Source organism: Tamandua tetradactyla, chromosome 2 (genome assembly GCF_023851605.1).
Source record: "Tamandua tetradactyla isolate mTamTet1 chromosome 2, mTamTet1.pri, whole genome shotgun sequence".
Taxonomy (NCBI): Eukaryota; Metazoa; Chordata; class Mammalia; order Pilosa; family Myrmecophagidae; genus Tamandua; species Tamandua tetradactyla.
This window is the reverse complement of record NC_135328.1, coordinates 28805388-28832625: the sequence shown is the minus strand read 5'-3', so window position 1 is coordinate 28832625 and position 27238 is coordinate 28805388. Positions and strand designations below refer to the sequence as shown.

Below are 27238 nucleotides of genomic sequence, written 5' to 3'. Positions count from 1 at the left end.
CTGGTCCTGACCTCTGGAAAGACCCCAAGGATAACACATTTCCGGCATAGAGCTGCAAATTATATTTTAGGATAAGGTGATTAAGCAAGCAAGACTCAGAAGTGTTGCTGCTACAGGGACAGCTCCAAGGGTCTTGTCACCACTTGGCTGAGCTCTTTTGATGTCCAGACAGCCTAAGGAAAAAGCCCCTTAGAGTCACAGGAGTCAGTGAGGGCCCATCTAGGATGCTCCAGTGGGAAGTTCCAGTAAAGCAAGAAACAGTGCCAAGCTCAGAGAAGTCAATCCCCACACAGAAGAGTTCAGTCTTAAGTTAAGAACAAGCATAAACTAATTTTTAAAACACTATAATTCCTAGTGTTGGTTGTAGTAAGGGGAAACTGGCTTTTTATTTCCTGCTGGTGGGAGTGTAAATTGGTACAATCTTTCTGAAGGATAATTTGGCAATAGTATCAAAGGCTTTCAAGTTTGCATACCATTTGAACTTGAAATTTCACTTCTGGGAATTTATTGTAAGTGAGGGGAATTATGCCTCTCAAGAATGATTTAGCTCAAGGATATTTACCGCAGCATTACCTTTAAAAGAGAGAAAGAGTTAGCTAAACGTCACCTATGTGTGATTGGTTAAATAAACTGCTATATTCACACTATTATACAACACTGAAATGTCAAAGGTATTTTATCACCCACAATGTGGTTTGGTTTGAATCTTTTTTTTTTTTCCTCTTGGTGAGATGCTGACAAACAGTGCTAAACAGCACGATTCTTTTTTTTTTTTTTTTTTTTTTGTGGAAAATAAAATTTTGTCGATATGCCACCAAGATTTGGGAGGTTACCATTATTGCAGCTAACCCTCCTCAACAAACACAACAGACTTCAAAGACAGCAAGTTACCTACACAAAGCCGACCAACTGGTTAGTGGCAGGGAATAGATTTGAAATTAGGTCTGTCTTATTCCAAAGCCACTATACCCAAGCCTGTAGGTTTGAGTGGTCTGGGAAGGTTTCCTGAAGAAGGTATAACATCATCATGGCTTTAGCAAATAAATAAGATTTATAAAAGCAGAAAGAAAGGCAGCAAGGGTAAAGGTCAAAGAAAGGAAGATACAAAGTATTCTTAGGAAACCTGTATAGAGTGAAGGTTCTCTGCTGGAGAATTACAGGAAAGCTAATGGAAATGTAGACTGGCATACAATCAGTCAGGATGTTAGGTTGGGTTGCATTGACAAACAGAATCAAACTTCCAGTGGCTTAACACAACAAATTTATTTCTGGCTCACACTACATGCCAAGGGCAGGTCCTCAAGAGTGTGATGCACATTAATTCTAGTCATTCTAATAATAATTGCTAAAATGCATGGAAGGCTTATCTGTGCTAGGCATAGTTCCAAGTGTTTTAAATGTATTAACTCATTACAACCCTGGAGGTAGCTTCTACTATTCCCATGTTACAGATGAGAACACTGAGGCACAGAGAAGTTAAGTAACTACCTGAGAGGTCCCCCAGTTACTAAATGGCAGAGCCAGAGTTCAAACGTGGTAATCTGACTTCAGAGCTTGTGCTCTTAACCGCTATGATCTACTTATGGGGAACCTGGTAGGATTCTGTCTTGACCTCCATGGTGTCTATGTTGCCTACCATGGCTAGTTCTTAGTTGATTTTTATCCTGTCCTATATCAATGTTTTTAGCTTTTTACCCACTAACAGGCATAACCCAGTTCAAGTACTTAGTTCTTGAACTTCAGTATGCCAGAATTAGCAAATAGGCAATGACTGGCTGGTTTCGGGGTTTTCTTCCCATGATCCCCAAAGTCCAGCTCACTTAGAAATGAGTCAGAAGACAGCAGGTCAATTTCATTTCCTGTTGTAATTATCTTATTTATTGATGTCACTTTGGCTTTTATCCTGGTTGTCATGACATTCACAAGTGCCATGTTCAGGACATATGCACTATCATTTTCATGCAGCAGGTGTCACTTCAACACTGACCAAGGGTGGCAAGCAGTCCTTCCATGGACTGTCTCTTGGCAGCATTGGACCTACTTTAGCCATCTCTAGAGTTCTCAGGAGGTTAGTACTGAGTTTGGGATTCTTCCCCTCTGCTGTCTCATGGACAGCTTACTTCCCTGATTCTACCCATCATTATAGCCTTGATTAGAGTATGTGCTGGGGATAACCAGGCCCTGCTTCATTCCATGTCCCTTCTCAGATGGCAGTCACAAGCCCCTTTCCAAGAGGGAAGATTTCACCATGCAGTAAGCTGTGTTCCTATAACTCTTCCTCTCATTCAGGAGCTGCTGTCCTTGGTCCAGACATTCCCCAGTTTCCTGCCAGTCTTTTCACAGGTTCCAGATTCCAGCTCAGGTGAGTAAGAATTTTCTGGCAAGAGTCTCTTTGGGCATATTGATATCTGATGGAAATTCCTTGTAAAGCTCAGTATTACCATTATCATCACAGTTTAATGCAATCTAGTATGACAGTCTTAGGTAAGGATGCTTCTTTTTAAATTACATTTAATTTATTTGTTGGAATATCACTTCTCCCAGAATCGAGGCATAACATTTAAAAAACAAAACAAAACAAAATTCTCCAGATGCAGACAGTGGTGGGTATCTTAGCTCAAAGAATCATTTCTGTGATCACCTTCCCTCACAATCTATTGTTGGGATAATACACTTCAGAGTTCAACTTCCATAGACAACCCCCGCACCCATGATTCTGAGCCAAAGAAGAAAAGAAATAATGCAAGAAAAGAAGGGCCAGGATTTTTTTTTTTTAATTGAAAAGGTAACTTTTCATTCTATTCTTTTTTTAATATAATTCTTAACATACAAACATTTCACATATGGTTTACAATCAATGGCTCACAATATCATCACATAGTTGAGCATACATTACCATGATCATTTTTCAGAACATTTGCATCACTCCAGAAAAAGAAAAAACTCATATATACCATACCCCTTACTCCTCCCTCTCATTTTCCCCACTTTGATCTCTTTTCCTCTCACACAGCAGTAGTCAGATTCAGGTTTGGTTTTACAAGGGTTTAGGTAAAAAGTATCTCTTACTGAAACACAGATAACCAGAAATTCACCATGGGAAAGGCATGGAGAGCAGGCAAGCTAATGGGGATTGATGCCTAAGTCTGGCTCAGAAGAAAGTGGTATTTTGCTTTACTTTACTATTATTCCCTATGTGTATCTCAGGGAAACTTCTGGAGTTGTGGGTGAGGTCTGCGGCAGACCTCTAACAATTAATACCATGTAAGTGGTGCCCTAGCCCTGGTATTTCTCATATTTTCCTTCCAGCCTCATCCACTTAACATGCAAAAGCCAGTTTGATGTCTCCATTCTTTGAACTTCATTCTCCCCATAGTAGTTAACCTCAGCTTCACATCAAGATCTGCTGATCTGGGCAGTGAATAGAAAAGTATTTGCAAAGTCCCCTTGGGGGACTGGGGAAGAAAAGAGGAATACTTAACTTCCCCATTTGGAGAATTTCTGATATTCTTGCAAGCAGTGGGGACAACCAAATCAATAGGCCAAGCCCAAGATCTTGGGATTCACCCCTACGAACACACTTCTGCAAAGGATAGGCTAAACCTACTCAAAATTAGGCTCAAGAGTCACCCCCAGACAATCTTTTTTGTTGTTCAGATGTGGCTTTTCTCTCTAAGCCAACTCAGCCGGTGAACTCACATGCTCCCCCCTATGTGGGACATGACTCCGAGGAGTGTAAATCTCCCTGGCAACATGGGACAGAAATCCCAGAATGAGCTGGGACCCAGCATTAAGGAATTAAGAAAGCCTTCTAAATCAAAAGGAGGAAGAGAGAAATGAGATAAAGTTTCAGTGACTGAGAGATTTCATATAGAGTCAAAAGGTTATCCTAGAGGTCTAGACTTCCAGGTCAAGATGGCGGCTTAACAACGTGTGCATTTTAGTTCATCCTCCTGAACAACTACTAAATAACCAGAAACAGTACAGAAGAGCTCCTGGGGCCACCTCAGTGACCAGACACACAGCGTACCCCAGTCTGGACCAGCTGGACCAGCTGGGAGCACTCCCCAGAACCGTGAGTTCCCAAAGCTGCAGCGGCCAGCGCCCCTCCCCCACAGACCGCTTCCCAGAGGGAAAAGGAAAGGACTTTACCAGCAGCAGGGACTGGGCATAATCAAATGCCAATTGTTGAATTAATTAACAAATTCTGACTAGTAAAAATAGGCCCCCAGCTTAGGTGAACCTGATCAAAGCGGAGGTTGCTCATCTTTGCCCCGGCACCAAGGGGGCAGGACTGACAGAAAAAGGGGGGGGGGAAGAAGGAAACAGAGGTTTTTGTGGCTGTGTATCTACAAAGGCGTGACTGCCTCTGGATACAGTGGCAGGACTTTTCAGGCTGCAACTGCCCCAGGCATAGGCAGAAGTAAGCTCTTTTGGGGGCTTATCTGGAACCTGTGCCTTCCCCAGGGAGGGGTAAAGCCCCACCCAGGTGGAATCCCTCCATCAAGGAATTCAGACACCAGGGCTTGGTAATTTGAAGCCATTAAAACCAGCCTACAACCTCTCTTCTGTCTCCACCACGCCCCCAGCAGGGAGAGTCCGCCAAAGTTAAAGGTACCGCATCATCTTATGCTGGTAGGACCTGCAGTCAGACAAGCGCCACATACTGGGCAGGATAAGAAAAACAGAGTCCAGAGACTTCACAGGAAAGTCTTTCAACCTGCTGGAACACACCCTCAGGGAAAACCAACACAGATGACTCTTTCCCCCTGATAAGAGGCCAGTGTGGTCTGGGAAAATCTGGCTGGGGTCTATAATATCTAAGTAGACCCTCCTAAGTATGTGGGTGGGGAAAGGCACCACACAAGTAGGGCAAGAAACAAGAAAACAAGAACTGAAAAATTCTCCTCTGTTAAACAAAACTTAAGCTAGAGGTCCAGATAAAGCTGAACGGAATGTCAAAGAACAGATAGACAACAAATTCATCCAGCAAGAAAACCCTAGATAAAAGAAGTGAAAGCAATCTCCAGAATAAACTAATTCAGGTAATTAAATGCCTAGATACCAGCAAAAAATAACAAATCACACTAGGAAAACTGAAGATATGGCTCAGTCAAAGGAACAAACCAACAATTCAAATGACATACAGGAGCTGAAACAATTAATTCAGAATGTACGAACAGACATGGAAAACCTCATCAAAAACCAAATCAATGAATTGAGGGAGGATATAAAGAAGGCAAGGAAAGAACAAAAAGAAGAAACTGAAAGTCTGAAAAAACAAATCACAGAACTTATGGGAATGAAAGACACAGTAGAAGAGATGAAAAAAAAACAATGGAAACTGTTCTAGTTTGCTAGCTGCCGGAATGCAACACACCAGAGATGGATTGGCTTTTAATAAAAGGGGATTTATTTTGTTGGTTCTTCAGAGGAAAGGCAGCTAACTTTCCACTGAGGTTCTTTCTTACGTGGAAGGCACAGGATGGTCTCTGCTGGTCTTCTCTCCAGGCCCCTGGGTTCCAACAACTTTCCCCGGGGTGATTTCTTTCTCCATCTCCAAGGGCCTGGGCTGAGCTGCAAGTGCTGAGATGAGGAATGCCAAGCTGCTAGGCTGTCCTATGTTGCGATCTCTCATTTAAGCACCAGCCAATTAAGTCAAACGTCACTCACTGCAGCAGACACACCTCCTAGCCGACTGCAGATGTAACTGGCAACAGATGAGGTTCACGTACCGTTGGCTTATGTCCGCAGCAATAAGATTAGGTATGCTCACCTGGCCAAGTTAACAACTGAATCTAATTAACACAGAAACCTACAATGGTAGATTTCGAGAGACAGAACATAGGATTTCTGAACTGGAGGGCGGAACATCTGAAATCCAACAAGAAACAGAAACTATAGGAAAAAAATGGAAAAATATGAGCAGGGACTCAGGGAATTGAAAGACAATATGAAGCACACGAATATACGTGTTGTGGGTGTCCCAGAAGGAGAAGAGAAGGGAAAAGGAGGAGAAAAACTAATGGAGGAAATTATCACTGAAAATTTCCCAACTCTTATGAAAGATTTAAAATTACAGATCCAAGAACTGCAGCGTACCCCAAAGAGAATAGATCCAAACAGACGTACTCCAAGACACTTACTAATCACAATGTCAGAGGTCAAAGAGAAAGAGAGAATCTTGAAAGCAGCAAGAGAAAACCAATCCATCACATACAAGGGAAACCCAATAAGACTATGCGCAGATCTCTCAGCAGAAACCATGGAGGCGAGAAGACAGTGGGATAATATATTTAAATTATTAAAAGAGAAAAACTGCCAACCAAGAACTCTATATCCAGCAAAACTGTCCTTCAAAAATGAGGGAGAAATTAAAACATTTTCAGACAAAAAGTCACTGAGAGAATTTGTGACCAAGAGACCAGCTCTGCAAGAAATACTAAAGGGAACACTAGAGACAGATACGAAGACAGAAGAGAGAGGTGTGGAGAAGAGTGTAGAAAGGAAGACTATGAGTAAAGGTAAAAAGAAGGAAAATTAGATATGACACATAAAATCCAGAAGGCAAAATAGTAGAAGAAAGTACTACCCATGCAGTAATAACACTGAATGTTAATGGATTAAACTCTCCAATCAAAAGACATAGTCTCGCAGAATGGATTAAAAAAACAGGACCCATCTATATGCTACTCAAAGGACACAAGGCCAAGGACACAAATGGACATTTACACACCAATGTTTATAGCAGCATTATTAACAATTACCAAGAGATGGAAACAGCCAAAATGTCCATCAACAGACAGTTGACTAAACAAACTGTGACATTTACATAAGATGGAATATTATGCAGCTGTAAGGCAGAATAAAGTTATGAAGTATGTAACAACATGAATGGACCTTAAGAACATTATGCTGAGTGTGATTAGCCAGAAACAAAAGGACAAATATTGTATGGTCTCACCGATATGAACTGACATTAGTGAATAAACTTGGAATATTTCCTTGGTAACAGAGACCATCAGAAGATAGAAATAGGTTGAGAGATTGGGTTATTGGAGATGAAGGGATACAGATTGTGCAACAGGACTGAATATAAAAACTCAGAAATGGACAGCACAATATTACCTAACTGTAATACAATTATGTTAAAACACTGAATGAAACTGCATATGAGAATAATAGAGGGAGGAGGGCTGGGGCATAAATGAAATCACAAAGAAAGATAGATGATAAAGATTGAAATGGTGTAATCTAGGAATGCCTGGAGTGTATAATGATAGTGACTAAATGTACAAATCTAAAAACTGTTTTTGCATGAGGAAGAACAAAAGAATGTCATTACTGCAGTGTGCTGAAAATAGATGGTAATTAATAGGTTAAAATTTCAACTAATGTGTGAGACTAAAGCAAAAAATGTTTATTTGGTACAAATCTATACTTTAACCAGTGCATCTCCTAATATAACTTATGTAGATAGTTGATTGAACACCTTAAGTACAGGAAACTTTGTATAGGACATGAGATTTTGTTGGTTTGTCCAGGTGATGCCCTGATGAATCCCAGAGTGATTTGATCAGTGAGTGGTAAAGTATTTGCAAAGTCCCCTTTGTGAAATGGTGAGAACGGGAGAAAACTCAACTTCCCCAAGTTGATATTCTCACAAGCAGTGTGGACAACCAAAGCTATAGGCAGAGCCCCCAGTCTTGGGGTTTGTTCATATGAAACTTAACCCCACAGGGGATAGGTCAAGCCTACTTAAAATTAAGCCTAAGAGTCACCCCCAAGAGAACCTCTTTTATTGCTCAGATGTGGCCTCTCTCCAGCCAACACAGAAAGCAGACTCACCACCCTACCCCTATCTACGTGGGACATGACTCCCAGGGGTGTGGATCTTCCTGGCAGCGTGGGACAGAAATCCCAGAATGAGCTGAGATTCAGCATCAAGGGATTGAGAAAAACTCTAGAATGAGCTGAGACCCAGCATCAAGGGACTGAGAAAACCTTCTCGACCAAAAGGGGGAAGAATGAAATGAGACAAAGTGTCAATGGCTGAAAGATCCCAAACAGAGTCGACACGTTATCCTGGAAGTTATTCTTATGCATTAAGTAGATATCACCTTGTTATCCAAATGGAGAGACTGGAGGGAACTGCCTGAAAATGTAGAGCTGTGTTCCAGTAGCCATGTTTCTTGATGATGATTGTATAATGATATAGCTTTCAGTGTGACTGTGTGATTGTGAAAACCTTGTGTCTGACACTCCTTTTATCTACCTTGTCAACAGATGAGAGGAACATATGGAATAAAAATAAATAATAGGGGGAACAAATGTTAAAATAGATTTAGTTTGAAATGCTAGTGATCTATGAAAGGGATCAGTAAGGGGTATGGCCTGCAAATTTTTTTTTTCTGTTTGTTATATTTTTCTGTTGTCTTTTTATTTCTTTTTCTGAATTGATGCTAATGTTCTGGGACATGATCATGATGATGAATATGCAACTATGTGATGATATTGTGAATTGCTGAGTGTACGTGTTGGGAATGTTTGTGTTTCTTGTAATTTTTTAATTCCTGAATTTTTGCCTTTTCTTCTTTTCTGATATAAGCATTTAGGGCAATAAATTTCCCTCTTAGCACTGCCTTTGCTGCGTCCCATAGGTTTTGATATGTTGTGTTTTCGCTTTCATTCACCTCGAGATATTTACTAATTTCTCTTGCAATTTCTTCCTTGACCCACTCGTTGTTTAAGAGTGTGTTGTTGAGCCTCCATGTATTTGTGAATTTTCTGGCACTCTGCCTATTATTGATTTCCAACTTCATTCCTTTATGATCCGAGAAAGTGTTGTGTATGATTTCAATCTTTTTAAATTTGTTAAGACTTGCTTTGTGACCCAGCACATGGTCTATCTTTGAGAATGATCCATGAGCACTTGAGAAAAAGGTGTATCCTGCTGTTGTGGGGTGTAATGTCCTATAAATGTCTGTTTAGTCTAGCTCATTTATTGTAATATTCAAATTCTCTGTTTCTTTATTGATCCTCTGTCTAGATGTTCTGTCCATTGATGAGAGTGGTGAATTGAAGTCTCCAACTATTATGGTAGATGTGTCTATTTCCCTTTTCAGTGATTGCAGTGTATTCCTCACGTATTTTGGGGCATTCTGGTTCGGTGCATAAATATTTATGATTGTTATGTCTTCTTGTTTAATTGTTCCTTTTATTAGTAGATAGTATCCTTCTTTGTCTCTTTTAACTGTTTTTCATTTGAAGTCTAATTTGTTGGATATTAGTATAGCCACTCCTGCTCTTTTCTGGTTGTTATTTGCATGAAATATCTTTTCCCAACCTTTCACTTTCAACCTATGTCTATCTTTGGGTCTAAGATGTGTTTCCTGTAGACAGCATATAGAAGGATCCTGTTTTTTAATCCATTCTGCCAGTCTATGTCTTCTGATTGGGGAATTCAGTCCATTAACATTTAGTGTTATTACTGTTTGGATAATATTTTCCTCTACCATTTTGCCTTTTGTATTATATATATCATATCTGACTTTCCTTCTTTCTACACTCTTCTCCATACCTCTCTCTTCTGTCTTTTCGTATCTGACTCTAGTGCTCCCTTTAGTATTTCTTGGTCTCTTGGTCACAAATTCTCTCAGTGACTTTTTGTCTGAGAATGTTTTAATTTCTCCCTCATTTTTGAAGGACAATTTTGCTGGATATAGGAGTCTTGGTTGGCAGTTTTTCTCTTTTAGTAATTTAAATATATCATCCCACTGTCTTCTAGCTTCCATGGTTTCTGCTGAGAAATCTACACATAGTCTTATTGGGTTTCCCTTGTATGTGATGGATTGTTTTTCTCTTGCTGCTTTCAAGATCCTCTCTTTCTCTTTGACCTCCGACATTCTAACTAGTAAGTGTCTTGGAGAACGCCTATTTGGGTCTATTCTCTTTGGGGTGCGCTGCACTTCTTGGATCTGTAATTTTAGGTCTTTCATAAGTCTTGTAATTTTTTAATTAATAAAAATTAAAAATAAAAAAAAGGTTATCCTGGAGGTTATTCTCGTGCATTATATAGATATCCCTTTTTAGTATTGGAGTGGGTGGAAGGAAGTACCTTAAATGGTTGAGTTGTGTTCCAGTAGCCTTGATTCTTGAATATGACTGTATAAAGATATAACGTTTACAATGTGACTGTGTGATTGTGAAAACCTTGTGTCTGATGCTCCTTTTATCCAGGGTATGGACAGATGAGTAAAAAAATAAGGATAAAATAAATAAATAAATAGTAGGGAGGTGTTCTAGTTTGCTACCTGCCAGAATGCAATATACCAGGGATGGAATGGCTTTTAAAAGAAGAATTTAATAAATTGCTAGTTTACAGTTCTAAGGCTGAGAAAATGTCTCAATTAAAGCAAGTTATAGAAATGTCCAATCTAAGGCATCCAGGGAAAGATACCTTGGTTCAAGAAGGCCGATAAAGTTTAAGGTTTCTCTCTGAAGTGAGAAGTCATATGGCGAACAGAGTCAGGGTTTCTCTCTCATCTGGAAAGGCACGTGGCAAACACATCATCTCCTGGCTTCCCTTCACAAAGCAGCCTAGGAGACATTTTCCTTCTTCAATTCCAAAGATTGCTGGTTGATGTACTCTTTGCTTCTCATGGCTATGTTGTTCTGATCTTTCCAAATCCCTCTTTCTCCAAAATGTTTCCTCTTTTATAGGACTCCAGAAACTAATCAAGACCCACCCAAATGGGTGGAGACATGCCTCCAGCTAATCCAGTTTGACAGCTACTCTTGATTAAATCACATTTTTTAGGGGGGTGATCTAATTACAGTTTCAAACATACAATGCTGAATAGGGATTAGAAGAAATGGCTGCCTTTATAAAATGGGCTTAGGATTAAAACATGGCTTTTCTAGGGTACATACATCATTTCAAACCAGCAGAGGAAGATAAAGGGTAAAATATGGAAATATTAGTGGTCAATGAGAGAGAGGGGTAAAGTGTATGATATGTATGAGTTTTTTCTTTTTTCTTTTTCTGGAGTGATGCAAATGTTCTGAAAAACGATCATGGTGATGAATGTACAACTATGTGATGATATTATAAACCATTGATTGTATACCATGTATGGAATGTACATGTGTGAAGATTTCTCAATAAAATATTAAAAAAAAAAAAAAAAGATCAACTGAGAAACAGCAACAACTACCAAGCCCACCCACCTCCAGAGATTTTTATTTTATTGGTCTGGTCACTGGTGGATGTAAATGCTCCCAGATGATTTTAATGTTCACCAAGGTGGAAAATCATTGTCGGGCATGTAGCAATGACTTGGTGTAAGTTGATAAGCACTTCCTTCTGCTTAGCCTCATTTGAGTTCTTTGTTCATCGGTCTGAAATAAGTCATGTGGTTGGCTTTTGTTAGAAGAGTTACCACTGGGTCAGTCCCTTTAACTATAGGTTAAACAGTTATCCCTGTTTTCACAGTTAAGTTCTTTCTTTCTTTGCTCTTCAGAGTCTGGGCTTAAGCCATAGGATGATGGAGTTTTGACATACGGGCATTAGAGCTTGTACTGATTACTTGACTATCAAGTGTCACACTGGTGGTACCTCCTTGTAGTATTTCTCATCCTCACCAGCTGCTGTCTGACTTCTCTTCCCCTCAGGTAAGGCCCCTTACATTAGGATTACCTTAGATTAGCATTTTCTACTTTGAGGACATGGTTGATGAACGAGGTCAGAAGGGATGAGATGGGGGGTTGAAGACAACATCACAGTAAATAGCCCAAACATAGGTCAAACCCAATCTGGCTTTGAGCCAAGGTAAACATGTTTTGTGATTTACAAATTCGGGTAAGTGTCTCAATGCTACACTAAATTTAAAAAATGCAGTCAGACAATGCATCAGCCATGAGAACAGGTTTCTTTTTCTTGTTCTTGTGTTGTTTTATTTTTTGAGAACAGATTTTGTCTCTACAATCTCCACCGATAAACACAACCTAAGCAGCTCCTCAGCCAGCTCTGTGCTGCAGGGAATAAATCCTGGGTAAACAGCTCCTCCAAAGTCTCTCAGGATTCCTTATTCAGTGTCATTTGGTGCCTGGTGATAACTGGAAACAAGGATATCCTTTGCAATGGTGGGTATCTCTAGACTGCTTCATCCTCTCTAGGGAGGCTGTACCCACAATGAGTAAGGAGACCTTTTCAACCATTCTCCCTTGTTCTGGCACTTTCCATGATTTTTATCAGCATTTGTTTCAGGCAAGTTCCTGTTCAAGGTGAAGACTGAAAAACCAGCACTGATATTTGATAAAGGTCTAATCACGACAGTTTAACATATAAGCAAGAATTGGAAATCACAAACATAGCAAATGGCAGACTTCCCCTACCTCATATATGTTTCTACCCAAAAGATTCAGTGTTGTGCACTGAATTCATTTGCTTCTTTTCCACATGTGAAAGTTAAACTTGTGAAAGGAAAATTCTATCCAAGAAACAAAATTACATTAAGTGATTCCAAATAATTTCTCGACCTGTTTCAATGGGGAAGTTTTTATCTGCAAATTCCCAGCTGGATGCCTAATGTTTTACAGCTTATTTTGATATGTCTACCTTCCTAAAGAAGTTATTGATTAATGCCAGCTCTACAGTCTTGAAGTTCTGGGCTTTGCGTCTGCTCTTCAGTAGACTCCCAACTTAAAGCAGAGGGATGAAAGTGCCATAGATAATTCCTAGAGATTGGGCATTACATTTGTTAGAGAACAAATGGTTTTGTGAAACCTCTGAGTGATAGTTATCTATTTGCATATCCCTCTTTCTCTCTCTCCTATTATATAAGCAGTCCATGTTTTTAATCTCTATAAGACAGTACAGTGGTTGGCAAACTTGTTCTGTAAAGACCCACACAATAAATAATTTTGGCTTTGTAGGCCAATCTCTTTTGCAACTACTCAACTCTGCAGCTGTAGCATGAAAACAGCCACAGACATTATATAAGTGAATGGATGTGGGTTCAGTCCATCTGGGCTGCAGACTGTAGCTTGTGGATCCTTGCTATAGAGGATCAGAAACCACTACCCCACCATCAGCTCTGCTCCTGATGCAAACTCTAAGAGGAGGTTGCACCTTGAACAACAGATATGAGTGGGTGTTGAGAGGGTGGGAGTGCTGGGCAGACACAAATAAATCATAGGAAAGGAGACACAAGAAAACATTAAGGCTTACAATTGTAAGAGACAACTTCAAACCTGATTCATCACATTCAGACAAGGAAATGTTTCCCCTAAGAGCTACAGTCTCTGTTTCCCACAGCTGAGAGGCAGGAAGGTTGGGTCTGAGCCCTAGCTCAGCACCATTAAGCCACTGGTGACTTGGGGCAAGTCACTGAACATCTGGGGCCTCAGTTTCTGCAACTGTAAAAGGAAATGAACAACAACCTGTGCATCCCTGCTGATAAGACTGAAGAGGGATCACAGGAAATTATAATGTGTCATCAGTACAGGGGCCTTTCACTGTTCAGGTCAGTGACATTTCCCTGACAGGTGTGTGTTGAGTTTTGAACCTACTCAACACATTCATTTAGAAACTCATTCCCCACTCAGCTGACTTATTTGATGGGGAAAAGTTTATATGTCAGTGGGATGGTATTGTAGGAACAGGAGATGTATTTTATAATTTCTAGGGCCATGATCCTGACTATTTATTTTTTTGTAAAGGCTGGATATTCTAATAGAAAAGACACAGACTGCTATTTATCCCCAAGAGAAAGGACAGGCATTGAAGGCCACCTACAGTCAAGTGGGACAAGGTGTTACTCACACAGCTACCTCCCCACTGGCCACATTTCTGGTGGACTTGAATGCCACTGTGCCCAGTTACATCATCTTACCTAACCATGCAGAACTTACAGAAAATGGAGATCATTCAAATGATGACTTGCTGTCCTGGCTGCCAGCAGGGACCATGAGTTTAAAACAGAAAAATAATGTCTGATACATACTATACTATGAGGTAGGTAATGGAGCTACTAGAGAAGAAAAGCAGATGAATAGTTTGGAATTGTTATACTCTGTCTCCCTTGAGGAAAGAAGGGAGGGAATTCTTATGGTTATATGCACCTAGAATTGTCAGATGTTATTTTATTTGTCTTACAACATGACTTTGCATATGAAGAAACTAAAGCTCAACCCAGGGGATAGAAGGACGAGGGTGCTGTTATTGGAACACAGGTATGCCTAGCTGTGAGTCCTTGTTCTGTGATCCTCAAAACCCAGGCCTAAGTAGGACAATTAATTTCATGTGTCAGCTTAGCTAGGTTACGGTGTCCAGTTGTTGGGTGAAAGACTAGCCTGCTTGTTACAATGAGTGTATTCTGTAGATGAAATTTGCAACTACAATCAGTCGATTGCATCAACAATTAACAAAGGAGATTGCCCTCAGCAATATGAGGAGTCTCATCATCCAATCAGTTGGAGGTCTTAAAACAGAAGTGAGGTTTCACAGGTCAGAAGAAGAATGTGGGCCGCAATTTCAACATTAGTTCTTGCCAGAATTTCTAGCCATCAGCTTTCCCTGGGGAAATCAAAGCACTTCAGCATAACCTTTATCCATATTTCCAGCTTGGGGTCTGCCCTATGAAGTCTGGACTTGTCAGACCCCATAGTTCCAAGAGCCAATTCCTCATAATAAATCTCTTTATATATATATATATATATATATATATATATATATATATATATATATATTTCTTGTTCCATTTCTCTGGAGAACCCTAACTAATACAGGTAGTGAGGCCTGGCACCTTCTCCCTTCTAACACCTGCATCCTAGATCATAAAGTCTGGTAAAGGCCCATTGAGGAAACTTAGGCAAGAGCCACAATGGCCAAGGACTCATGTACGATGCTAAACCCTCACCAGGGTGGTTGCCCTACCCCTGTAGCCTTTTAGGATTACCTGTATGGAAGCTATGACTGCCACACTCCTCTTCTCCAGTAGCAAGCCCCTATCACCACAGGCCCTGACCTTGGTGCCATGAGCTTCGCTCTGGCCTGAATCTGGGGCCATGCCCCTCCTGCATCATGGATTTCTCCTTTGCAACTTCTACCCCTCCAGTTTCTGTGCAGGTGGAGGGGGGATCCTACTGTGCTCCTGGGCTTCCAGTTTTCCCTCCTACCTCCTTCTCATTCTTTGGATCTCAGCTCACAAGTCACCACGTTGATCTATAAGCAACCCTCTTCCTCTCCAACTCCTTTACACACAGCCCTTGCTATCATATCAATGTATTCCCTGTTCATTTTCTTCCCAGATGCTTATCACAATCTGAAATTATCTAGTTTATCTGTTTACTGGTTTTTCTCTCTCTCTCCTCTTTAGAATGGCAATTTCCTGAGTCTCTGATCTTCTGATTGTCCTGTACCTTATTCTCAATGCCTAGAAGAGTATCTGCTGCATGCTATACACATGCCCAGTAAACCGCTTTTCCAGCATGGATGCTGAGCCCAGCCACGGTTCTCTCCCTGAGGTTACAGATTAGGTCCTTACCAAGATCTCAGCACACATTCTGTCTGCATCGTTGTGGAGAGTATTTTAGATGAGTGGGTTTTCCTTCTCTCCCTGGGGCTGCGCAGTAAGAGTCACAAAGAAAAGACTGAACACACATTTCCTCTGCTCAGTGCTAGAGAGCCCCTAGCAATTACACTGAAAAGCACTGCAAAATTAACACAGTCTTGCCCCAAATCCTGAAAGCCCTTGCATTCAGTCAATAGAGTAATTTTTAGCAAGTCAAGCCCTTTTCATGGCTGTTTCAGAGTAATCCCAGGAAGTGACTGCTCTCTCCTAAACTGTTCAGTGTTTTTACTCTAGACTTAGGCTGCTGCCCAGGAGACAGGCAGTAGCTAAACGACAATCAGAATATGCTCAGGGTGTTGACATAACACATAGAGGGAAACAAAGCAAAAGTCTGTGGTAAGCAGCTCCCACACTTGCTTTTCAGTCCCTGTTATCAGTTACTCAAGGAGCCCCTTAGTCTTATTTTGGGAGGATGATGAAAGGATAAAGCAGAGGAATCCTTAAATGTACCTCTAAGAAGGGGTAGCTGTAAATGGCTTTACCTGAAAAGAGCATTAAAGTGTTATTTGGTTATTTTGTTTTCTACTCTCTGTGTTCATGACTGAGTTCATGAAACATTCCTACCAGCACACACACATCCTCCTAGCACTTGACATTAACTAATTTCATGGGTTGAACTGTACTGGGGATTGAATCATGTCCCCAACAAAAGGCATGCTCAAGTTCCACCCCCTCTGCCCCAATCCTGTGGGTGTGAACCCATCTGTAAACAGGACCTTCGAGAATGTTATCAGTAAAGATGTGCCCAAACTTCCCACCCCTCCCACCCAGGATATGTTCAAGTCCTAACCTCCATCCCATGACTGTGACCCTAATTTGGAAATAGGATCTTTGAAGATGGGATTAGTTAAAATGAGGTCAAACTAGATTCACCCTGATCCACTATGACTGGTGTCCTTATAAGAAGGGGAGATTTGAACATTCAGAGAAACACTGGGGCGAAGTCATTACAAAGACGGAGGCAGATACATCCACAAGCTGAGCAACAGCAAAGCTTGCTAGGAAGAGGTAAGGAAGGATTTTTCCCTACCAGTGTCAGAGGGAACATGGTCTTGCTGACAACTTTGATTTCAGTCTTTTGGCCTACAGAACTGTGATACAATAACCTTCTGTTTTTTTAAGCCACCCAGTTTGTGGTCCTTTGTTATAGAAGCCCTAGGGGACGAACACAATTACCATCCATGGCACATGGGTTCTACAGCAAAAGTGAGGTGTGACTAGAGAGTGACAGGAATGTCACATGTGAGTTGTGTGGGTTTCCCTCTCACTGACCTCCGAGTAAGTACCAGCTTCAGGATTGGACTGCTCTGCTGCTTGAATCATGCAGCCTACCGGGAAGAACAGGGGTGTGTGGCCATGTGCAAGGTGGGTTCCAAAGGTTTAGTAGGTACATGATATCACATGCGCACACATACACGCATATGAACTTGGCATGTCCTTTTTATAAACATACTTTTTTTGTGGAATAATTTTAGATTTACAGAAAAGATGGTACAGAGAGTTGCAAGGATAGTACAGAGGGTCCCTGCATATCCTTCCCCATTCCCCCAATCTTATATTACCATGAGTTATTTGTCAAAACCAAGAAGCCAACATTGATCTAGCACAGTTAACTATACCACAAATTCTTTGAATTTCACCAATATTTTCATTAATGCCTTTTCTCTGTTCTAGAATACAATCCAGGCAGCCATGTTTCATTTGGTACATTTCCATTTTGAAGATATAGGATGGGGCATCCCCTCAGGTCCTTACAAAGTGGGCTCTGGAAATCAAGAAAATGGCTCTCAGGCCAATGAGACACTGAGATTCTTTAGTTTCACTTTAGGTTTTCTTTCCTTTAGTAAAATGACTTAACCTCTCTAAGATTCCATTTGCTGAACATAAAATGGAGCTAATAACAGAACTTAATTCATGTGACTGTTGTGAAAATTAAATAATCCCAGAAAAGTAGTTAGCTGAAGGTTGGACTACCACACACTCAATAAATGCTAGTTACCACAGTCATCTCTTATTAATGAATGGAGCAATTGTATCCCGCATTCAAATTCACTAATAAATGAATGATCAGAAGGCAATTTGAGGAGTAGACCTCCAATATGAAAACCTATGGTTTTTGCATACAACTGACCAAAATATTGAGAGTGGTTGCTGTGGTCAGGAACTATGTATGGCTATCTTGGCTTCTCCTTCTTGTTGTGCTTGGTAGTTAGGTAGCAGGGCAGTGACAACTGTGCAATAGTGACAGAAGACGACCACGGACAGGCTGTGTCTTGACTCCTGTAAGTGTGGAGCGCAGCATGAACAGCTGGAATGGGGCCAGGCCCCTGGGTAACACTGTCAGTTGGCTTCAGATGCACCTTGTTCCAGAAATCAAACCAGCCCCTCTCCTTTAGTCAACAAGCTCCACCTAGGTGCTAGTGATTCTACTCCCGGGGGGTGGGGGTGGGGGTGGGGGTGGCGGGGGATGGAAATTGACATCCACTGAGTGCCTGCCTTTGTTTATACATCTTATAGAGGCTGGAGGAGAAGCATCAGCTCTGCCATTTTCTTACTTCTGTGAACACTGCTAGTATTACCTTTTTAATTTGCGGTTTCATTGCAAAAATCTTTGTTAAGCCACTTCAGTTTGGTAGGGTTCATTCAGTTTAAACGAGATAATGTTCTATGTAAATGCACTTCTCCTGGCAGAAGTAAATTTCAATAAACCATCACAATGTGCTGAAAGTAAATGAATGAGGAAGTAGCTGCCAACCCAACTCCTTGAAGTTCTGGAATTGCCTCTGTTCTTTCAGAACATGTCCAGAACATGCAGCACACTGACGAGGTGTGAGTCAATTCATACATTAAATATTAGTAAAGCATCATTACTTATTAAGTAAAAAATAATCAGAAATGCTAAAATTTTCTATCCACATTCCAAAGGACTGCCCAGAACATTCCCAGGGGATATTCACCCATCTTTGGATACCCTTGTCTCTCACTGCAATGAATTGTCCCAATGATGGTATAAGATAAATGGATACTGGCATCCTTGTTTCACAAGTGAATAGGTAACTGAGGCACAGATAGCCTGTGTACAGATAATGTCATCCAGAGAGTAAGGTTTAAGAGGGGTTTAAACCCGGATCTCCTAATCCCAGTTCTAATCCTCTTTTTATTCCATCCTTTTTCTAGCCCTCCACCACTGACAATGTTTTTCCCCTCCTCGTCAACTTTTGGGAAAGCCAGTCTGGCTTCTAAGAGGCCCTTATCTCAGGCAACATGGTGACAGTTAAAGAATGAAGGTAGAGACTCCTCCTGGCATTAAGTCAAAAGTGCTTCTACAAGCAGTGTTGCTCGCCTTTGAAGAATTCAAGATTTGGAGAAATCAGACTGCATCCTAAAACGAACCACAAAAGGGACAAATCTAGCCAAAGATAGACAAAAAGACAAATGCAGTAGTAGTGGTCAAGAACTCTGGCTCTGGATTTAGTCTGCCTGAATGAGAATCCTAGCACTATCCTTCCTGGCTCTATGACCTTGGCTGCTAAGCCTCAGTTTCCCCAACTATGAAATGTGAACACTGATTATTATAAGGATTTAAGATGTCCTTCACAGCACTCAGCATAGTATCTGGCATATGGTTACATCAGTGAAGAGGAGCTGCTATCTGCGTTTGATTTGCAGGAGTAAGGCAAGCCCAGGCAGAAATGGGATGCTTTTCTTCACCCCCACCTCTGCAAGTCTCACATTGAGCTGGCCCATCTGCTCCCCAAGTCTGCCCCAGGAATTCACACAACAGGTCATCTGCAGACTCTATACAACTCTACATTCCAGTTCATGCTAATTACAAACCATCCTATTGATTTACTAAAGCAACCACCTAAAAGTTCACCTGTACATCACTGGAAAGAAATAAAACTATTTTCCTTTAAAGAAAATAGAGGGTGGTTGAGGTCCATTGTAAACCCCCGAAAGGTTTCTCCCTGTTATGAAAATGACTCCTCTTTGCCCTTGGTTTATATTATGTCAACTTCATTTACATATTAAAATACATAAGCTTTGTACACTGTCAAACTACAGCTCTTTAAAAAGTATAGCCACAGAGGAAACTTGTCACTTAAGGGGGTGACTATCAACAGGGTGAGAAAGGGCTACATTGAACCCTCCAGAGAGCCTCATCCTGGGGTAATACCACCCCACCAGGGGATGCAGGAAATGTGTGAAGGCATTGATTTTTCTTGATTGACATAATAACTAAGTTAAAATTTGGTGTCGGGAATGCAGAGATTCTAATTATCCTCCAGTGTACAGGACAGTCCCACAAAATGAAGAATCATCCTGTCCAAGATACCAGCAACTCCCAGACCGAGCCATGCCTGGAACACTCCTTGATGCTCAAAGGGGTCTCTGAACAAGATGAACCCACACAGACCAGAAGCTGGAAGCACTGGGTGGGCCTCAGGAGGCCAGGATGGTCTAGGCCAGCTCTGTTCTCACAATACTTCGGAAAATCTTTTCTAAAGGGTATCCTCTGCTGGATTGTGAGCTCCAGGTCAGCAGACATCATGTTGTATTCATCTTTATAAATGCCAGGCCTTTCATGGGGGTTGCTACTGGAAGGTACTCAATATGTGGTGGGGAACCAGTTTGAAAAAGTTGAGCAGGAGCTTGTCTTTGGTGGAATGGGCTAGTTGGGCAGACAGCTCTGGCACAAGGAAGGCAAGAGGGTACCTGGCTTGAGCGGATTGTGTGCTGCTGAGAAGAAAGGAACCCAAAGACCTAGAGCAGTCTAATCTATCTTAGCATACTTGTCAACTGATCGCCTGCACCAAAGTCAGCCCGGTAAATGCAGATTCCCAGGTGCATCTCTCCTTTGAGCACGTCTGTGCTCCACCTTTGAGTGTCTACTTTCTTTTTCTTCAATACATTTTTCTCATTTGCTTATAAAAAAACAAAATTGAGATTCCCGGACCCCATCAGCCTCTCTAGGGCTGGAGCTCAGAAATATGCATTTTAAAGGTGCTCTTTCCCTGATTTGGGATTTTCAACATTTGAGAACCACCACTAATCATATCAGATAATCTACAATTGGGATAAAGGAAATTTTGGGCTTGCAAAACTCTTTGTCACTACTGCTGAGGAATTTTCTGGATCAGAAATCTGTATTTTGTGAAAATCCTTTTAAGATGTCTGGATTTTCTATTATGGAAACTAAGTTTCCAAGGTAAATTTCTCTTCAAAATAACATTATTTTTGTAAATGGTCATCATAGTCAGACTATTGTCTGGGATGAAAGAGGGATCATGTAGTCCTTGAGACCAAGTGTGAAAGTTCCAAAAAACTGATGTGGAACTGTACTGATGTGGAGAACTCACGTATTCCTCACGTCCTCCATGTGAACTAGGACTTTTACCATCATCCCCGGGCGATGCAACGGTGGCTCGGTGGCAGAATTCTCACCTGCCATGCCAGAGACCCAAGTTCAATTCCCAGAGCTTGCCAATGCCAAAAAAAAAAGGCTACAGTAACATCAACCCCCCTTTACAAATAGTGAGATGAAAGCTTAGAAACAAAACTTCATCAAATTTACACACTAGTGAGTGGCCAAGCCAGGCTTTGAACTCAGGCAGGGAGACTGCAGAACCTCAAGCTTGGAGCACTTCTGGCCAAACCATCCCACAACCTGCCCAAGAATGCTCCAGGTTTGCCCCCTAGATAGGAGCAGGGTCTTGCTCCTGTATGCACTGAATCCTTTGTATCTGCTCTTCCTTGACAATTCATGAGGCTTCCCCTCATCTCTGTCTGTGAATAGAGGTGGGGCACCGGAACTGGAATAAAATGGAAGAATCTGTCAGAACCTCCAAAAGGAAATATTTATTCCCCTTGCTGGCTGACTTCCAGTCAGTGGCTTCAGAATTAGTTAGGCTCTACTGTCTGAAAATAATGGATTTTTAAAATTTAACTGACAGCTCAAGTCACCCAAAACGAGGATCTTTTAGATTATTTTCTCTACCAAGGGGGGGAAAAAAAAGACTAATTCACCAATCAAAAGGACACACTTCTCTTGTATTTCACGCATATGAAATAGTTAGAATATGCAAATGAAGTCAGAAATTAGATTACAGATTACCAGGGATCAGGGTGGGGCTGGGGGAATTGGGAATTAATACTCAATTGGTACAGAAGATCTGTTTGGAGTGGTGGAAAAGTTTTGGTAACGATGGAGGTGATGAAACACAACACTGTGAATATAATTAGCACCACTGAATTGTTTACTTTAAAGTGGTTAAAACAGAAAATTTTAGGTTGCATATATCTTATCAGAATAAAAATTTTCAAACTTGTAAAACTACAACACAGAGTGAAGCCTATTGTAAACTATGGACTACAGTTAAATGTATAATATAAGAATATTGTTTCATTAATTATAACAAAGGTGTCACACTAATGCAAAGTAATAATAGAAAAAACTCTGCGTTTGGCGGGGGAGGTAAATGGGAGCTCTGTATTTTCTGGATGATTTTCCTGTAAAACTATAATGGCTCTAATTAAAAAAAAATTAATCCAGGAGAGAAGATAAAATAAAAAGTGTACAATACTAGTTGACTAAAGCAGGTGGCTGATTAAAGAAATGTACTGATTATTTTAAATACTGGAAGTTCAGTTCTTCTTTTATTATCAGGAAATGCAGGACATATCGATTATAAGCAACTAAAGAGTACTAAGGGCTTGTCTGATTTTCGGCTTCTTTATTCCATCACTCTAACTGCATCTGTCACTCACTTCAAAGTAGTCAAAAAGGGGCCAGATGTATAAAGGCCTGCAAACCACTCCCAGAAGATTCAACAGCCTCCCTCTGGGGCCAGGTACTGCTCAGAATGCTTTTACTTTGACTTTTTAAAAGTTATTGGGTTTCATTTAATATGTATTTACAATATGTGGCAGAGACCGCAGCATAAGGATGTCAAGCGATGGCTTATGCTTTTTGTCAAAAATAACATCCCTCACCAGGCAGCTTCTTCCCTACGTGTTAGGAACTATGGGAAGCTCGAAGGTACACAAGGCACGTTCTTGGGACCCTGGGTGGCGAGGATTTACCAGCCAGTGCCGTAATGACCTATGCATGGAGAGTTCAGCCACAGAAAGGCATACACTGCTATAGACAGGAAGGGCAGGGAAGGTGTGTGTGGTGTGTGTGTGTGCGTGTGTAGTTACAGCTACCCACGGGGGAAAAAACACTGCATTGAAAACTCCTACTGAAAACCTTACCTCCAATTGAACAACTCAATTCCAACAGCAGATTTTCTCTCCAACGCAATAAATATCCACAAACTCACAATCTACCCATTCTCCTGACATGCAACCCCTTTATCTGATGTTCCACCCAAACCCAGGGGAGCATGCAGGTGTCTTTATCAGTCTTACTCTTCACCAATTTTAAGAGTTTGCAAGTGGGAAAACTATAGACTTTGGGTTGAATCAGGCCTAGGTTCTAGTCTATGCTTGTCAGTGTTGATCATGTGACCTTCAGCAGCACCTGTGCTCCAGCTGGGTCACTGATAAAATAAAGAATCGTTCCTTCCACTTAGGCTTGCCATGAGTATTAAATACCGCAGTCCATGTACAAGAGACACTACAAAGCCAGGCATCCTCCTCCACCTTCTCTCCCTCAAGGCCATTCTGTTATTTCAAGCCAGCTTTGGAACTATTTGCTCTGACTTTTAAGTCAAAATGAAATAAAACATTCTCCATTCTCTTTAGTGAATGAAACCGTTGCTTGGGCTGACATTGTACCTTTCTTTTTCTCAACACCTCCCTTTTTTACCTCTAACTGAAGCAGGGAAGGAAGGCACCAAAAGGCTTTCCACAGCCTAAGCTGGCAGTTAGACCAGGAACAGAATCCAGGGCCTAGATGTGTCTTGTTGATCAAATACTAGTGCCAGCTCCTACTCTGGTGAACTGAGCAGACCTCCCCTGCCACCTCCCATCCTACCACATAAACACACAACATGTTCACAAAGCCAACTCACCCTGGAATTGATCTGGATGATGAATTCTGTGCCCTTAAGAAAGTCACATTCAGTTTTAAGTCAGTGTATGGCAAGAAACATCTAAAATGAAAACAACCCTTGAGAATCCTTTAAAGTACGCATAAAGTACCCAACAACACTCTCACAAGGAGACCAATGCATTTGCCTTTTTATTCTAGTGTGGACGAGGCCATTGCGTCTTTGTTTGGCCACAGATAAAGAAAGCTGGCTTTGTTTAGGAGCCATGATGCATGAACAAATATACCAGCATCTTTAAATACTAAAATCATAAACAGAGGCTGTTGGGGGTTGAATCATGTTCCCCACAAAAGGCATGTTCAAGTGCTAACCCGTGCTTCTGTGGGTGTGAATCCATATGTAAATAGAACCTTTGAAGATGTTATTATTAAAGTGTGGTCAAACTAAATCAGGGAGGGCGCTAATCCAAACGACTGGAGGCCTTATAAAGAGAGGAAATTTGGATGCAGTCAGTAGAAGCTAGAAATCAGTAGAAGTCGGAGAGCAGAGAAGGAGATCTCCATGTTACAGAGGATGACCAGCACCAGTACACTACCCTCCCCAGGAGAAAGCCTAGCCTTGCCAACATCAACTGTGAGACAACAAATGTTTGTTGTTTAAGCCAATCCACTGAGCAGTATTTGTCACTGTAGTTCTAGCTAACTAAGACAAAAGGCCAATAGAGATTGCAGCATATTCATCAGTTTCCCATCTATACTTACCTGGGACAAAGTCATGGAGAATTAGCCACACTATTTACATATGCAATATTTTTCCTTCTCTCTGTCAATGTTTTCTTTCTTTCAGATTTTGTTTGCCTAACCGAATTTACTTGTGTTAAGTGGTCAAATTCTAAATCAAAGTTTATTTTCCACTGACTCCATTTTCATAAAAAGCTAATGATTGATTTTTATAAATGAATAGGATTATCAAGTAAAAGACTAGTTATCTCAGTCCTGAGACCTTAATTGAAGAGAATGAATTTTCATAAGCACAGCTCAAATGTCGCTCTAGCCAGGAGACAGGAGATGGGGGCCTGAAGAAAGAGAGAGAGAGAAGGAAGCAGAACAGATGGAGTACCATGAAATGGAAGGCTTCTGTTCTTGACTGTGTGGGCAGTAGGGAGCACTTCGTACCTTTTCATCCTGGAATTTTGTGGCAGGTGAATAGCTTGGAAACCTTGGGTTTTATCCTCTACCTTTTGCATCCACAATGAGCAAGACGAATCTAATGGCATTTTGCCACAAGCAACAACTGTGTGTCATGCCCTTTGCTCCAGGGTGCTGGGGATACCAAGATAAATATGTCATTCTCCCTTTCCTCACAATCTAGTAAAGGAAAGCAGATGAGAAAATAATCATTGCACAGTTATGGACATAATGGTAGACACACATAAAGAATGCAAAGGATGATTCTTGTGGCTGGACAGTTATAAGTGCTTTACGTGTGTATGGGGGGGCAGGACATAGCAGGGTATGTGCTCCCCAAATGAGGTGGGGATCTCAGGGAGAGAACACATCCAAGTGTAAACATGGGAAAATTTCACTATCTTGAAATTCCTTAGATAAATAAGCAATATTTATGTGAGTTTGTGGCTGTGTACAAGAGCTAAAGCAGAAAGCAAATTCCTATGAAATCAGTAATTAAAGCATTATAAAATGAATCATACTTCTTCTGCTTCACCTGAGCATTTGAGATAAAAGAGTTTGTTTATGGAAAAACCTCTATATTCCATCACCATATCATTATCTTTTGACAATACCATTTCAACATCCATTTACCCATTACAATAAACTGAGCTTATTTTAGGTCTGTTTTCTGAACACTAATATTACTGCTCTTGTTTCTTAGATTCATTTACTGATATGACTATTTCCTTTCCACAGGGTAAAAAACATGAACCCATCCATTTGCCTCAGTGTCACCATGTTCACTGCCTCTTAAGAAAACCCAGAGAATAATGTCTCTGTGTGAACTCATCTTTATGAAATGAATCTCCACTTTGTGAAATAATGATAAAATGCAAACAAATATCTCTGGCTAGCAATACGGCAGCACCCCAATAGATGGGTTTCTTGTACAGCTATCATTTTTACAATATAGAGCACACATGAAATGAGGTAGCAACTGGGCAGGGGGAGCATGCTATCACTCACAAGTCATCATGAACTAACATGAATGGACCACTTGTGCACAATAAATCACTTGACAAGTAAAACAGAAAGAGGCTGTGCAACTTTGCTCTGATTAAAGGAGCTTCATCAGTGATTCATCCTGAAAAGACATACATGTTCACTCTATATTTGGTATATAAATTCAAAGGAGAGGAATAGAAAGCATTTTTTTTTAACATGGGCAGGCATCGGGAATCTAACCCCAACCTCCGGTATGGTAGTCAAGAACTCCGCCACTGAGCCACCATTGTGTGCCCTAGAAGGCATTTTTATTGTGTAACATTTAGAAAACTGGACTGAGGATGATGTATCTCCTTATTAGTTAGGAGGTAGCCTGGTAGGCTGCCAAAACAAAATAAACAAACTAGATGCCAAGTAGAAGGGCACAAATTTTGGTTTGCTACATTCTAGATAAGGGATCCAATAAAAATTTCTTAATCTCTCTGAAGTTCAATTTTTTAATCTATAAAACGCAGATGACACTGTCAACCTTGTACATTTGAAGTGAGGATGAAAGGAGGGACTTTTTATAAATTACTCAGCACATGGATAGGTTGGTTTAATAAGTGTTGGTCCTATTTCTCTTGCCCTTAGTTATCTAGCTATTTTTGACACTGTTTTTGTCTTTCTAAATAAACAGCATGGTTTTTGAGGCAGAGACCGTTTCCTCTTTTTTTTTTAAATTGAATTTTTACATACTATATTATATTGTATAATGTTAAAAACATAGTTGTGGTATTTTAAAAGCAAGTTGAAAGAATGAGTCCATTGAATTTGGAATTATCTGGTGTCTTTGTTTGCTAGGTTAGCCATGAGAAAGGACCACAAACTGGATGGCTTAAAACAACAGAAATTTATTCTCCCACAATATGAGGGGCTAGAAGTCTGAAATCAAGGTGTCACAAAGTGTCTGAAGCCCTAGGAAAGGATCCTATCTACTGTGTCTTCCTAGCTTCTGGTGTTTGCCAGCAATTCTTGGTGTTCCTTGGCTTATAGACACATCATTCCAATCTCTGCTTCCACTGTTCATTGCCTTCTCCCTGTGTATCTGTGTCTCTGTATCCAAATTTCCCTTCTCTTATAAGGACACCAGTCAAATTAGATTCTGAGCCCACTCAGTATGACCTCATCTCAACTTGATTACATTTGCAAGAACTCTGTTTCCAAATAAGGCTACATTCAGAGGTTCCAGATGGGTATGAATTTTGCAGAAACACCACTCAACCTAGTACATCTGCAGCCCAAAAGAAAACTGGTATAGCTCAGCCACTCATCTGACCATCCAAATGGCCGCAGTGGACTACACAGGCAATCTTTTTCAGTCTCATGCAATTAAATTGCCCTTTTCTCCCACGTCAGTTACTCTGCAAAATGGGAATGAAAATATAAGTGAAAA

At 40.8% G+C, this 27238-nt stretch overlaps 1 protein-coding gene and 1 long non-coding RNA gene across 4 annotated transcripts in view; one reads left to right on the top strand and one right to left on the bottom strand.

Annotated features, from left to right (window-relative positions):
- PALM2AKAP2 (PALM2 and AKAP2 fusion) overlaps window positions 1-27238 on the bottom strand; it is a 544302-nt gene that overhangs the window by 306184 nt on the left and 210880 nt on the right. The gene's annotated exons all lie outside the window — the stretch shown is intronic.
- Window positions 1941-21818, top strand: LOC143667386 (uncharacterized). Its single transcript, XR_013168019.1, has 3 exons — window positions 1941-2068; window positions 2290-2362; window positions 18813-21818. It is a non-coding gene; the product is annotated as an uncharacterized LOC143667386 (long non-coding RNA).